We start from the raw sequence: 7,360 nt of genomic DNA, 5'->3' as shown, positions 1-7,360 counted from the left end.
GCCCAGTACACTGAGCTGAGCTGGGAGGTAGGAGGGCGAAGTGTCTGGGCGAGGAGGAGTGTTTATGAGTATTGGTATTGTGTTAATTATATGAGTGTGGAGTGGAGGGTGCTTTATGCACGTGATAACAGAAAAATAAATAGTTATTGTGCTTTTACATCGTGGTTGGAGTGGTACCTGAGGGTGTTAGAGGTGGATCCACGCCTCTACTGCTACAACTGTTAATACTGTAATTACACACATGGGGGTGACACGGTGGCAGAGCAGTAGCACTGCTCTCTTGCAGGTAGTCACATTGTTGGTATTCTCTGCCTGGAGTTTGGATGTTTTCCTTTTGGGTTTCCACACTGTGCTCCGGTTTCCTTCCAAAGATATGCAGATTTGGTGATTTGGCACACTAAAATGACGCTAGTGTATGTGTGTGCTTGTATTGACCTTGCGATGAGCTGAGGCCCCATCCAGGGATTGTTTCAGCCTTGTGCCCAATGCTTGCTAGAATGGACACATCCCTGGATTGATGGATTTAATCATTAAACATCCTTTTCAGAGATATTGTGGTAAGGTGTCATCGGAATTTAATGGTTGTTCCAGGCAATTCACAACACAGAGAAGCGGAACCAGTTCTCAATGTGATAATATCTCACACTGCCACCTGGTGGATTCCACCAGATTTACGTAAAGTACATGCGCAAGTATAAATAGTAAAACACTTGCGTAGCAGGAGCGTCCGCTGCAACATGCGTCGCGTGAAGTATAAACCTGGCCTAAGTCTTCTACGTCTGTCCAGCAGGTGGTCCATAAATCTGAGCTAGCTAGCTCTCTGTCAAGTAGTGGATTGTTGCCAGCTCAAAACATCTTTTAGTTGAATGTTCAGTACATATAACCTCAGACTGGATCTGACAACAACAGCTAACTTTGGCACAAAATACTTTTTATGAATTATACTTATAAACATCTTTGGATTTGAAAATGGTATTTGCTATAGACGCTCTTATGACTAGAATGGTTTTCCAGCCCATTGCAAATCAGACAGTCTGTTCTTCCCAGTCTTACTTCTTTAGGTGTCTCTATTATGCTCAAAGTGAGTGAAGTGTCCCAGTGCAACAATTTATTTCTTGTATAGCCTAAGATCACAAAAGTAAAGACTCAATGGGCTTAACAGGCCCTCTTTTTGAAAGACCCCCCTCCTTGACTCCCTCAGAAAGCAAGAAAGAAATTCCCAAAAAATCCTTGCAGGAAAAGATTGGAAGAAATCTAGTTAAGGGCAATTAATTCAAAGAGAGACCCCGTTCCAGGAAGGCTGGACATGCAATCAGTTCAGGTCAGGTTGGGGAGCATGCACTGGTACAGTGCATTGCTACACCCACCACACGACGAAACAGCTCAGGATCCTGGTTGGCAAACCCCCAGGCAGACACACGGTCCAGTTCCAGCCTCCAGAAATGATCATCTATCTGCCGCTGCCAGGTGTTATGTGGATGTCCCATTGGCCTGGCCCAGCCACTCAGGTCCTCATCAATGAGGATCCTGCAAGCCGGATTAAACACAACTGATGCTCCCTCACAATTCATGTAATTTCCCTCATTTGGGACTCCATGAGCAACCACTCATTCGGCATAAAGTCAAACCAGCAGTACTCAAGGATTCTCCGAAGAGACACATGCAGTGGGTGTCAAAAAATGGGGTATACAAACAAAACACAAATAATCCCAGTAGGACCACAATCTCAGTAGTAAGAAAATTGCACCATAATAAACACCAAAGCCTCAATCTCAATCTTCTTTGCAAGTAAATAACAGTCAAAGCACCAGCAGGGCTGCACCACACTCCAACTCCCATGAAGCCCTGCGGAAGTTTGAAGCACTGCTGCAAGCCAGGGGGGTTGCCATCTAGCGTCCCGGGGGAGGTAATGCTCTGTCCACGTTTGCTCCCCCGGACCTCCCAGTGTGGAGGCGTCCCAGCCGGGCAAGAGCCCCGGCCGCACTGCCCTTCCCTCAGCTAAGCCTTGTGGGGCGAAGTGGCCCGTCCCGCAAGGGCTGTCTTACTCTAGGACAGGGGTTCAACGCTGTCAGGTCCACGGATTCTCGCTGCAACAAAACAAGACAAGTACAATGATGTGCTGTGCCGATACCATCTCCCGGCGTCTACCACCGTTTTAAACGGACAGCACCTCCAGACGTGTCCCCGATTCCAACAGTTATAACAGCGTCACCCCCTGTCTCACTCCTGTGCCCTGCGGGTATGAAAACAGGTTGGGAAGCCCCGCTTCACCTCGCACGCAGCTGAAGTGGGTGTTTCTCTTCGCCTCCACACAGCAAAGCCCTCCGCTGCACCTGAATAGACGGGCTTTTGTGCTGTGCTGTTAGGAGACCCGGTTTTCCCTCTCCGGGTCCTCCTCTTATGTTTGGGTACAACGACAATCTGGGTCTCTCTATGGTAACAGGAGAGAGCCTGCGCAGTCTGCACCCCTTTGGACTTGAGTAAGATTGCCGCCGGCCTTTGGGGCGTGTCGCTCTGGCTGCCGCTACTTACAAGCCAGCCCCTCACACACACCTCTGCCGTATCCCCCCCCCCCCACTGCACGATCGATCATCACACCTGCCTCCTCTGTCGGAACTCTAGCTACTCACATTCCCTCAGGTGTTATATCAGGATGCAATTCGCTTAGATCTCCTTGTGTATTTACGGTACAGGAAACACTCACCTGTACCGCTGCATCACGTCGGCCGGACAGTCTAGCGTCACGTCTCTTCTGGCGCTTTCTTCAGGGGCGCCTCAGTCATCCTCTCCAGCTGCTCGATTCTCTGCCTCAGCAGAGCCAGTCCCTGCAGGAAAGACCGTACAGGCTGGAGCATATCCTCCAGCTCACGTACAGCCCACAACAGGTTAATACATTTGGCTTCCAGCACAGGCCCCGTCGGGTGTCCTTGGAGATTAGGGAGGAGGTTCGCTGTCCCCGTCACCAACCCTTTAGCAGTGGGAATCCGGCACACATCCTCCCCACTCTTACCTGCTTCATGGAGGGCTTCCCAGCCCTCCACCACCCCCTCCTCCGTCGTAATGTGCCATCTCATTGAGATTCCAGGTGCTCCTGCTCCAGCTGTTGTCTCTTGGCAAGCAGCGAGCCCAGGTCAAAGTCACTCGTTCAAGCTCACCCCGCCATTGCCCCAGGGATTGACGTGCTTAGGTCAGCAACGCCGATCCGGTATTTTGCCATCTAAGAGATAGGCATATGGAATGGATGTAAAACACTCCCAGGGCAAATCATCCCTGGGGCTGGCACTTAACTCTTTGCGGACCCCGTCTCCCGGAGCTTCCGCCTTCTGGGTGGCATCTCTCCGTAGCACATCAATCTGGGCATTGTTTGCGATAGCGGACATGTCTGTGCCCGCTGCCTTAGGAGCCCTCCTGGATCTCTTCTTCCCCATTGAGTAGGAGCGGTGTCTTAGCAAGCTTCTTCAGTGGCTCCTTTTTTCTTTTTTTTTTCCCAAGCGTGACCTCAGCGTGTGCTTCCGAAGCCGCGTGTGCCACTGTGCTTCATCATGTATGCGCCTCACAATGCTGTGTCGGGTTACCACAAGACTCTACAATGCAGGTCCCTGCTTTGCAGATGGCCAGGTATCCTGTCGACTACGCCACTTGTGGTCCACCAGGCTGGTACCGTCAGCTGAAACCTTCACAGACACGCGTGAGACACAAGTTCACAGTACACAAGTTTTATTTTTTCTTTTTCACTTGTGGGAAATGCCTTCCCTGTTCCCCACAAGTATAACACAGTCCCAGCACAATACCATACATCTCTTCCTTCTCGTTATCTTTCTCTACCTTCCCTCCTAGGGTCAAGCTTCAGTAGTGGCTGCTGGCTCCTTTTATAATGCACCCGGAAGCACTTCCGGGTGTGGCAGAAGAACTGCAAATAAGGGCTCAGCAGGTCCTGCTGCAGCACCCCCTGGTGGCGCCTGCGGATCCCAACAGGGCTGCACCACACTTCAATTCCCATGAAGCCCTGCGGGAGTCTGAGGCACTGCTGCAAGCCAGGGGGGGTTGCCATCTAGAGAGCAAGAGCCCCGGCTGCACGCTACAATATACATATAAATGGTTGAAATAGTTTTACTGTCAAATAATGCAAAGAGTATGCGACACGTGTTTCGCCCTAATTCTGGGCTAATCAGGCATACACACTCACTGCATCCCCTCTCAGGAATCGAACCTGATTCAGACTACGAATGCCATGAATATATATATCCCGGTTCCTCCCTGTGTGGATAGCGCTTTGAGTACTGAGAAAAGTGGTATATAAATGTAAAGAATTATTATTATTATTATATATATATATATATATATATATATATATATATATATATATAAATACACAGTAGATAGATAGATAGATAGATAGATAGATAGATAGATAGATAGATAGATAGATAGATAGATAGATAGATAGATAGATAGATAGATAGATAGATAGATAGATAGATAGATAGATAGATAGATAGATACTTTATTAATCCTCCAGGGGAAATTCACATACTCCAGCAGCAGCATACTGATAAAAACAATATTAATTAAAGAGTGATAAAAATGCAGTACAAGTTAAAAAATGCAAGGTGGAGAGTGCGAGGCAGGTGTAACAGTCAATAACCTTGTATTGTGTTAACGTTTACCCCCCCCCCCCCAGGTGGAATTGAAGAGTCGCATAGTGTGGGGGAGGAACGATCTCCTCAGTCTGTCAATGGAGCAGGACATTGACAGCAGTTTGTCGCTGAAGTTGCTTCTCTGTCTGGAGATGATACTTTTCACTGGATGTAGTGGATTCTCCATGATTGACAGGAGCCTGCTAAGCGCCTGTCGTTCTGCCACAGATGTCAAACTGTCCCACTCTGTGCCTACAACAGAGCCTGCCTTCCTCACCAGTTTGTCCAGGCGTGAGGCGTCCCTCTTCTTTATGCTGCCTCCCCAGCACACCACCGCGTAGAAGAGGGTGCTCGCCACAACCGTCTAATAGAACATCTGCAGCATCTTATTGCAGATGTTGAAGGACGCCAGCCTTCTAAGGAAGTATAGTCGGCTCTGTCCTCTCTTGCACAGAGCATCAGTATTGGCAGTCCAGTCCAATTTATCATCCAGCTGCACTCCCAGGAATTTATAGGTCTGCACCCTCTGCACACAGTCACCTCTGATGATCACGGGGTCCATGAGGGGCCTGGGCCTCCTAAAATCCACCACCAGCTCTTTGGTTTTGCTGGTGTTCAGTTGTAGGTGGTTTGAGTCGCACCATTTAACAAAGTCCTTGATTAGGTCCCTATACTCTTCCTCCTGCCCACTCCTGATGCAGCCCACGATAGCAGTGTCGTCAGAAAACTTTTGCACGTGGCAGGACTCCGAGTTGTATTGGAAGTCCGATGTATATAGGCTGAACAGGACCGGAGAAAGTACAGTCCCCTGCGGTGCTCCTGTGTTGCTGACCACAATGTCAGACCTGCAGTTCCCAAGACGTACATACTGAGGTCTGTCTATAAGATAGTCCATGATCCATGCCACCAGGTATAAATCTACTATATATATTGTGGCAGATGGCTGGGGGAAGGACCAGGAAGATAGGAGGAGGGCTCATGCCTCCTCCTTTAGACCACGAGAGGGCGACCGCCCTGGTTCCTTTAGGGGCCACGGGTGCAGGGCTTGGAAGCCCAACCCTGTAGGGGCCCGTGGTCTCTGCCAGGGGGCGCCCCTATGCCTGAAGGACTCGGAACCCCAACGCTTCCGCCACACCAGGAAGTGCTGGGGGGAAGAAGATTGGGAGCACCCGGAGGGCTTCTGGGAATACAGCCGGCACTTTCGCCACACAGGGGAGTGTCTAGGGAGTGTTGCGGATCACCTGGAGCCCATCCGGGCACTTATAAAAGGGGCTGCCTCCCTGCAAAGGAGGACTGGAGTCGGGTGAGGAGTGGACAAGGTTTTGAGTGCAGGAGAGAGGAGGCGGCCTGAGGAGCAGGCAGAGAGACTGTAAGAGGCTTGGACTTTGGGGGAGTTTGGTGCTTGAGGCACTGGGTTGTGCACTTTATTGGACTGTAAATTATGCACAATAAACGTGTGGTGGACTTAAGAATGGTGTCCGTCTGTCTGTGTCTGAGGTACTTATCACAAAATATATATACACAGTACGTATATACATATATATACATATACATATATATATATATATATATATATATATATATATATATATATATATATATATATATACTAATAAAAGGCAAAGCCCTGACTGACTGACTGACTGACTGACTGACTGACTGACTCACTCACTCACTCACTCACTCACTCACTCACTCACTCACTCACTCATCACTAATTCTCCAACTTCCTGTATAGGTAGAAGGCTGAAATTTGGCAGACTCATTCCTTACAGCTTACTTACAAAAGTTAGGCAGGTTTCATTTCGAAATTCTACGCGTAATGGTCATAACTGGAATCTGTTTTTTGTCCATATACTCTAATGGAGTAATCACGTGAACTGAAAACAAGGAAGAGATTTACAGCACTAGTCAACTGCAGGAACGAAGGTAAATGACGTTAATTGTTGAGTGTCTTTTTAATACTGTGTAAGCATACATATTAACACATGTGCAATTAAACGTGTGCATTTACGGGGTGATTTCTCAGGCTTAAAAGCTCTCCTTTTATTAAAAAGGTAAATGCAAACTGTTTTCATTCTGAAGGGCACAAACCACGTTAGATTTCATGCTCAAGAGTAAGCTCAGCACACAGCTTGGTCATATTACAACCGGAGGGGCGAACTGACAACGTGGTATACAAAGAGATCCTTAACAAATAATTATTGATTCATTTTCCCTCAGTTTAAAAAGGTTTACTTTTCTTCTTAATAAAAATTTTAAAGCAGTACTTCGCCGCTGCGAAGCGCGGGTATTTTGATATATATATATCAAAATATATCGCGTCATCACGCCTCCCACGTAAGCACGTGAACTGACCCGCTGCTGTTTGCAATGCCATATTCGCGAGATACAAGTTTAATGAGAAGACATGAGGTATAAACGACAGTTTGGATTACTTTGTGACAGAGTTAAAATTGCTGTAGCGAGAAACTTTTAACTGCCGGGCACGGTGTAAACCGTAAGTTTAAATTAACTTTATACAAACGCTCCCGCTGCCATTTGCAATGCCATATTCGTGAGATACAAGTTTAATGAGAACACACGAGGTATAAACAACAGTTTGGATCACTTTGTAACAGAGTTAAAATTGCTGTAGCGAGAAACTTTTAACTGCCGGGTCTTAGCTAACATTAAATAAACCCATGGACATCGCAACATCACACAAGACAGCAGCTCACGTG

This window comes from Erpetoichthys calabaricus, chromosome 1, assembly GCF_900747795.2.
Source record: "Erpetoichthys calabaricus chromosome 1, fErpCal1.3, whole genome shotgun sequence".
NCBI lineage: Eukaryota > Metazoa > Chordata > Cladistia > Polypteriformes > Polypteridae > Erpetoichthys > Erpetoichthys calabaricus.
The sequence above is the reverse complement of the archived record's forward strand: the minus strand, read 5'-3'. Positions refer to the sequence as shown.